The following is an 8,909-nucleotide window of genomic DNA, read 5'->3' as shown; positions in this document are numbered from 1 at the left end:
CCCTCCCCTCCTCCTTGGCAACTACATATCTGTTTTCTCTATCTGTGAGTCTGTTTCTCTTTTGCAGATAGGTTCATTTGTGCCATATTTTAGATTCCACATGTAAATGAAATAGTATGGTATTTTTCTTTCTCTTTATGACTTCACTTCACTTAGTATGGTAATCTCTCGGTGCATCACCCTACTCCTTTTTTCAATGCATTCTCTCTGAAAGCAGAATCAAGGGCATCCACTGGCATTTTGCCAAATTAAGGACACTCACTCCTTAGAGCAAAACAAAAACTCCTTCATATATTACCCATCTCTACAGAGCTCTTTTCTCTCCATTAACAGGACATTATTTTAAAAGGAAAGGTTGTTTGGTAGGACACCAGAAAGGGCGCCATTTGTAACTTGTAATCCTCTGGTAAAGAACCAGGATAAATGAAAATTGATTGCAAGCCCTCAGGGGTGGCAGGTGAATAATATATCAAAGCGTATAAAATAAAGGAGGGCCCTTCAGGGAGACCAACACAGACACCCCCACAGCTTCTCCTGCAGCACGAAGACCTGCAGGTAATTGTCTCCTGAGTTTTCTCATCAGTCACTCATTAACATCCAATTGTCTAGCCAAGTCACATAAGAGATGCCTGACTCCAGCCCACTCAGAAAAACCAGAGACGTGTGGCAAGTTCTGCACGTATAAGTTCACTGATCTCAGGGAAATATCTGGTGAGCACGAGGGACAGACTGGCACTCAGTCCTTTTCCTGTTTTCCAGTCTGAGCAGACTACAGGTCTGGAAAAAATGCTTTGTCCTTAGAGATTCTGGAAAAAAATCTAAATAGGAAACATATTGAAAAAAATCTTTTGAGCCAAGCACAGGTCTAGATCCACTTTGTCTTTCTCACCCAGAAGTCACCTGCTTCCTTTGCTGCATCTTTTCCTTTCCTTTAACTTCTTTGGGTCTCAATTTTGCCATCTGTAAAGTGGCAGAATACTAGTGCCTACCTCACATGGTTGCCGTGAAGGCTGAATGAGTAAGGTGTTTAGCACAGAACCTGGCACAAGGTACTCAAGCAATATTAGAAAAACACCATCACCATCTCCACCTTCATTATTTTAGGCATTTCCAGTCGTATTCTGGCCCCAGTCACAGCCAGCTCTTCACCCACCCCATTCTCTTTCAGTCATTATTTATCGCCGATCTGGAAGTATTTTCCTTGGCTCCTGTTTGTCCTCTCCATAGATTTTCTCCATATATTACCCACTTCAACAGCAAGAGCCTGATCAAGGTCATTTTCACAACCCCTCTATCTTATTAGCAATCAATGAACTGAATGGTACACAGGCTAGAGGTAATTATGGCTCTACTTAAAAACAGATGACCTTGGAACGCTGTATTTGAGAGGCAGAGGTAAGATGACCAGCCATCGTGGGTTGCCTGGGACTGAGAGGTTCTCAGGATGTGAAACTTTCAGCACCAAATCCAAAACGTCCTAGCAAACCAGGACAAGTTAGCCACCAAGGGCAGAAAAGCATAATGTAGGCTCTGGAGCCTGGATTCAATTCTGATCCTTCCACGTCTTAGCTTTGTAACCCTGGACAAGACACATAACTTCTCTGAGCCTCGGTTTTCTCATCTGTAGAATGAAGATAACCAAAGTACCTCCATAGGATTGTCGTGAGGATTAAATGTGTTAATGAACATAAACAGCTCAGGATAATACCTAGCACGTAGTATGCTATGTGTGATGTGTGATGTATGTTATAGTATATGTCACATACTACTAGTAATTCAAAGTTGTGCAATATCAAAGCATAATCCAAATGTACAATAAAATCTCTGTTTTGACCAGACACAATCTAACCTGGATCTTTAACTGAATTTTCTTTGTTCAGTATTTTCCTTCTAACTGAAAGGTACAAAAGCAGAACTAGCCAATCTTTTGGTCTCCCCAAACGTAAAATCCAGGCATAGTCTTTGATGCAGAACTGGTTTTGGCCTGAAGTACCTATGTACATTTGCTATACAGATCAGCCATTGCTGGCCAGGAGTCATCATTTCTGTCAATCCTGAATTAAGAATCATCCAGGGGAATTTCCTGGCAGTTCAGTGGTTAGAACTTGGCACTTTCACTGCTGAGGGCCCAGGTTCAATCCCTGGTCAGGGAACTAAGATCCCATAAGCCATGTGGTGGGGTCAAAAAAAATAAAAAAGAAAAATCCAAACACCTTTACTATACCATACTAGAATCATCAGGACAATGTAGCCCTCCTTTAACTAGAAAACGCCATTATTTGGAACTTCCTCTTCTCCCAAACACTCCAGTCTATCAAGGTACACTATCACACTGTTTTAGATAAGCGACTTGAGCCTCTCAGATTTTGGTATTCTTGGAGGGTCCTGGAACCAATCGCCCACCCTCCTAAACATACCCAGGAATGACTATTCCGTACTAGGGAAGCCAGTCCAGTGATTTATTTACAGCACAAAGGTAAAACAGTTGTTCTGAGCTGAACTGTGTCCCTCCAAAAGATATTGCAGGTAGGATTCTGTGCCCAGTTACAATAGGTGATTATTCTCCCCACACCATTGAGCAATTCTCTAATACCAGCTGGGAGTCGTACAAGTAAACTCAATTCAGATATTATCTATCTGGAGAAACATCAGACCCCACAGGTTAAGGGCTCAGTCCTACAACACTGCCCCCCCCACCCCACTTGCCAATTGCCAATTCCAAGTCCAGGTTGTCACCTACCTGGGCATGCATGTGTGCTAAGTCATTTCAGTCGTATCAGACTTTTGCGAGCCCGCCAGACTCCTCTGCCCATGGGATTCTCCAAGCAAGAGTACTGGGGTGGGAAGCAGTGATGGGGGATGCCTCTTTGAGGAAGAGACTTCTGAGCTGCAGAGGAAGTCTCTCCAAGAACCTGGCAGGCAGAAGAGCAGATGCAAAGGTCCTGAGGCAGGAAGGTGGCCAGCGGAGCTGAAGTGAAGCAGGAGGGAACAGACACTCTGTGGAAAAATCCCAAATTTCCAAACTTTATTTGGGTAAGGGAGTCCTGGGACACTGGGTCTAGGAGTGGGGATGGGAGATGGGAAGTTTCACATCCTTCTTCCACTCACCCATTTTTCCCATGCCTGGGACAGAACCCTGAAAGGGACATGTTCAGCTTTCAGAGGACAGGTGAGGCGACACTGGTGTGCCATCACCCTCCAGGGCAGTAGCCCATCAGTTCTCTCCAAATTTTAGAGGCTTCCTCTGCTACATGCATTTCCACTCTCTCTAGCAAGGGAGTGGAGGCATCCAGGGCAATGTGCTATAATAGTTATAACTAGTTTCACACCACCACCCCACCACCACCATCCCCGAATCCTAGAGCCAGCCACCTGTCACTTCTCTGCTTTGTTAGAGCTTAGAGTTTGTCGGCTCTCAGATACAAAACAATGTGACATAAGCTGTGTTTTGATCTGCTTTGCTTGTTTCTGTTTGCTTTTTCCACCTAGGGAATTCCTCCCACCCCCAAGCAGCCTAGACAAACTCACTTTCATTCTTGTGTATTTTTCCCCTCTGGGTGTGAAGCTGTCAGACCTGAAAACCAGCAAAGAAAGCCATCTCCTCAAGGGCAGCTTCTCTGCAAAGGTGTAATATGATGCTTTTGGAGGTAATTTACACTGGAAGTAGATGTTGGAAGTTATTCTTAATTTGCAGCTCACTGGCATTTCACACCAGGACTCACTGGTCCTTGAGGTAAGGGGCCAGGTGAGTAATGCCTTTTGCACCTTTCTCTCTCTCTCTCTGTCTCACACACACACACACAGTGATTTGCCACCTTTCATTGTACTTCAGAGGGGAAAGAGGAATTCAGAGCCACAAACCCAGAGCTGGCAGCAGGGATGGGGTGAATCAAGACCTTCACTTCAAAGGTTCTGACACTCATCATGGTGTAATAATGAACCAGCCTCCCTCGCCCCAGGGTTCAGTGCTTCCTCTGCTCCCCAGCCACTTCTGGGAAGGCTCTTCCACACCTACTGGAGAGCTGAGAAACTGGCTGTGTTCCTTAAATTGCAAGAGCTTCCATCCACCGTGGATCAAGAGGTGCCAAGATGAGAACTTGGAAGAAGCCTGATCCTAAATCAGGTTGGCCAGTTGCCTCTTTGGAAATGGCAGTTTTCTAGAAGCTGGTGGAGTCAGTGATGAACAGTCTTGGAAAGAATCTTCTAGGTAGAGAAACTGGGATGCCAAGAGAGCAGAAACACCAGTTCCCAGCCTTGGGAGGAGACAGTGGGGTCACGAAGGGATGGCTTAAAGAGACTTCACCCATTCCTGTAACCAGCCAGCCCTGTTCCCCAGCTTTGATGTGGGCTATTGATTGATATTGACTATTTCCAATTTTTTCTAAAGGGCAGGTCGCTGCTCCCACCAATTTTTATCCAGGAATCCTTTAAGCCCTCCTGGATAGAAAATTTTAAATGTTTATTTGTTTTATTTTTGACTGCATCAGGTCTTAGTTGCAGCACGTGGACTCTTTCCTGTGGCATGGACTCCAGAGTGTGCAGGCTCGGTAGTTCCCTGACATGTGGGATCTTAGTTCCCTGATCAGAGATAGAACCCATTTCCCCAGCATTGGAAGGCAGCTCCTTAACCAATGGACCACCAGGGAAGTCCCCTGGATAGAAATTTTGAATCCATGATGATAAAAGAAATAACAAAATAATAACAGTAACAGGGAATACTCTGGCGGTGCAGGGATTAAGGCTCATTTCTTTTCTGACACAGCCCAGGTTCAAGCCCTGATCGAGGCATTAAGATCCTGCAAGACTCGAGGCCTGGCCAATAAAAAAGTAATATAACTCAGAAACCACTCAAGACCCTCTGTTGTCCACGCTCCCAACCTCAAAATATTTTATATTTATAGAATGCTTCACGATTTCTACACCCCTTCCCCCACAAGTTATTGATTTAAATTTCATGACAAACCCTTGAGTTCATATGTAGGTGTTAGCCCCTTTCTACTGCAGAGGAAACTGATGCTTGGAGAGGTTAAGTAATTTGTCCAAGGTCACCCTGCCACTATACAGAAAGTGGTGAAATAGAGACTGTGGTCCAAGCATCCAGATTCCTAGTTCAAAGGGCTTACCACTGTGTTCCTTTGCTTCCCAGAACCTCAGATCCATACAGATCTTGGTGGTTGGCAAACGGAGACCACATGTGTCTAGGCTGGCTGGGGAAGAAATGTAACAGGCATTCCCACCAGAGGCAGCAGAGGCTCTGTGACAGCCTTGTTACAGTGATTAAATCATCCTGTGTCAGTGACAGATTAGACGATTGAGAGGCAGGTGGACTAGGAACCTGGAAGCACCTCTGGGACAGCCCAACCCACATGAACCATCCATCACCAGGAACTGGCAGGACCCATGGGCTTCTCCAGCCCCTCCGAGGACCAGACAGCCAGGGGCCCTGATGAGCCAGATGTTATCCCCTGCCATTTGCATCTAAAATTCCTGGTTTCTTGGCAGGAATTGATGGAGGAGGCATAAAGGAGTGGTATAATGGGGTTGGCACTTTTAATTCCTTTCTGACCCCCATTTAGGGCAGCCTCAAGGGGGATGTTCCCCAAGGGTTAAATGACTTTAGGTGATGAGCATGAATACAATTAGACAACTCAGCCAAGAGGTGTCAGAGGCCTGTGGAGGGCCATTTGGCAGAATCACACTTTTAAATGAATGAATTTATCCTACAAATATATTCTCTCATGGGCCAAATGAAGCATTCACAAAGACATTCACTGTAGTACTTGTCCATGTAGCAAACAAATAAATATTAAACACTGCAGATATAGCAGGAAACATGCCAAAGTAGTTGCCCTGATGAGCTTTCCTTCCAGAGATGAAACATTTATTTACTCATCTAATAAATCTTTACTGAGCCCCTACTATATGCTAGGCATTGTTCTAGGACAGTGTTGCCAAATAAAATATAGGCTACCTAGCTAAGTTTGAATTTCAGATAAACACGATATTTTTAAAAATTTTTTAATTTTTGACTGTGATGGATCTTCACTGCAGCACAGGCTCAGTAGTCGTGGCTTAGCTCCCCCAAGGCATGTGGGATCTTAGTTCCCTGACCAGGGATTGAACCTACATTCCCTGCATTGGAAAGTGACTTCTAAACCCCTGGACCCCCAGGGAAGTCCTCAAATCACAATATTTTTTTAGTATATCTGTGTCCATGGGGAGGGATGGACTGGGAGTTTGGGGTTAGTAGATGCAAAGTATTACATATAGGATGGATAAACAACAAGGTTCTACTGTATAGCATGGAGAACAATATTCAACATCCTGGGATAAGCTGTAAAGGAAAAGAATATAAAAAAGAATGTGTATATTTGTATAATTGAGTCACTTTGCTGTACAGCAGAAATTGACACAATGTTGTAAATCAACTATACTTCAATAAAAACTAAAACAAAACCAAAAAAAAAAAAACTATGTCCCAAATGCCCTGCCCTCTTGGGATAAAAGTATGGGAAATGTTTACACTAAAAAATTCACCGTTGATCTGAAATTGAAATTGAGCTGGAAAGACTGTATTTCAATATATTAATTCTGGCAACCCTATTCCAAGAACATTGTTTATAATTCAGAAACACCTTAAGTGTCCGTCAACAGGGAACTTGTTAAGTAAATTATAAAAAATCCAAACAATGGGAAATCATTACCCAAAAAATAATAAAGTGGATCTATATGGTGATTTAGAATGTCTACAATGCAGACTTAGGTAAAAAGAGGAAAGTTCAAAATAGTATACAAGTTATCTCACCATCTGGTGAAGAAAAAGAAATATGGAGACATGTACATATGTGTTCATCAAAGCACAGACTCTCTTGGGAAGGTGCCCAGAGATGGATAACTGCTTGCTTCTGCAGAAAGAGAACAAGAAAACTGGGGGAAAACAACAGTACCCCTCAGTACTTTGAATTTTGAAATAAATCCATATCTTACTTATTTTAAAACAACTTCTTTTGGGCTTCCCTCATATCTCGGTTGGTAAAGAATCTGCCTGCAATGCAGGAGACCTGGGTTTGATCCCTGGGTCAGGCAGATCCCCTGGGGAAGGAAATGGCAACACACTCCAGTATTCTTGCCTGGAGAATCCCATGAACAGAGGAGCCTGGCAGGCTACACAGTCCCTGGGGTCACAAGGGTCAGACATGACTTAGCATCTAAACCACCAAACAACTTCTTTTACCTGTGTCTGTGTTTTAAGATATTTTGACTGGCAGGGTTGTATGATTCTTGGAAAGAGTCACCATAGGCTCCCTGAGGGTCTTCAACACAATTTCAGGATGGTCCAGGAGGCAGGAAAAAGGACACAATGACCTTGGAGGGACACTCAAGTTCAACATCAAAAACCAAGGCATACCTGTAGGACCAGGTACATAATTTTCAGGACCTAATACAACATGGCAACCCCTTGTTCATAAATTATTAAGAATTCCAAAAATGGTAATAGCAGAGCTTTAAATCAAGTATGAGTTCCTTTTACATACAAACAGAGAAAACCCACACCATAGCTGCTGGTGGATTTCTTCGAATAAGGACACCGGGAACATAATTCCTCACACAGCCATTTTCCACACTCACCACTGCTCCAGTCATGAGATCAGAAGAGAAACCAAAGGAATAAAATAAATATAAATCAAAGCCAACCACGTTAATAAAAGGGGTCTAAGGGTCAGTGTGACAGGCAGAACATTAGAATTCAGATAGCTTTAGGCTCTTCCCGGACAAATTACACAAATTGCTGTCAGAGGTGTCCCAAGGTTCACACAAAATATGCCTTCTGGCCCATTTAACTCCCATTTCCCGGCAGTAAATTATTAACTGAACAAGGTCGAGCTGGTACAGCTGTTGCCCTAACACAGGCCTGACATCCACGTGGAAGCCTGCTCGATAATTTGTAGTGAAAGTGACCGGCACTAAATCCATCTCTCCCTGAACTGCAAGGGAAGAACCCTGGATACATCATCCCGCCTCCATTTGGAACCGGTACAGAGTCCCCATCGAGGGACAACAAGGTGACCCTGCAGCCCAAGAGCAGCGCCTCATAACCCAGCAGTCAGCAACCTTGTGAGGCCAAGGACACCAGAGGGAGGCCTCCAGTGGGTGAGGAGGGAAAGGGAGGAGGTCGGGAAAGGAAAGAGAGAGACTCTGGGAGAAGAGACTACCAGCTGAAGAGGGAGGGATGGAACGAGGAAGAGGGAAGAAATAACAAGCTTTCAGACAAAATCTGTGGTTCTTCAGCCTCCTCACCACCACCATCTCAGCTTTTGGAAGTCCTTCTGGTTCTTGAGGGTCAGCTCAAAGGACACTTCTTCCAGGGAGCTTTCGCTGATTGCCCAAGACCATGTTACTACAAAAAGAAATAATAACATTGATGGAGAGTGTACCACGTGCCAGCTGCATCATCTCATTTAATCCCCCAACCCTTTGAAGTAGACACTATTGCTACCCCAGTTTTTCAAAGAAACCAACGTATAGAGAGGTTTAGTAACCTGCCGAAGGTCACACAGGTGGCAAATGGTAAAGCTAGAAACAGAGAGTCTGACTCCAGAGCGCTCACTTTCTACCACTCAGTACTACCATTTCCTTCTTCTGCCCCATCTGTGCCCTCCAGCGGCTCAGACTTGGCCTGTGGCTCAAATTTCACCTCTACTCCCGTCTCTAGGACACTGTCTCACCTCTGTTCCTCCAGGAACCCAACCAATATCTAGCACATAGTAGGTACTCATGAGAAGTGAAGTTGCTCAGTCATGTGTGACTCTTTGCTATCCCATGGACTGTAGCCTACCAGGCTTCTCCATCCATGGAATTTTCCAGGCAAGTGTACTGAAGTGGGTTGCCATTTCCTTCACCAGGGGATC

At 44.4% G+C, this 8,909-nt stretch overlaps 1 non-coding gene across 1 annotated transcript; it reads left to right on the top strand.

The window, feature by feature from the left end:
• Positions 1–2,080: 2,080 nt before the first annotated feature.
• TRNAE-UUC (transfer RNA glutamic acid (anticodon UUC)) lies at positions 2,081–2,153 on the top strand. The gene has a single exon. It is a non-coding gene; the product is annotated as a tRNA-Glu (tRNA).
• Positions 2,154–8,909: the final 6,756 nt, after the last annotated feature.

Source organism: Dama dama, chromosome 5 (assembly GCF_033118175.1).
Source record: "Dama dama isolate Ldn47 chromosome 5, ASM3311817v1, whole genome shotgun sequence".
Lineage (NCBI taxonomy): Eukaryota > Metazoa > Chordata > Mammalia > Artiodactyla > Cervidae > Dama > Dama dama.
This window is presented reverse-complemented; position numbering and strand designations above follow the sequence as displayed.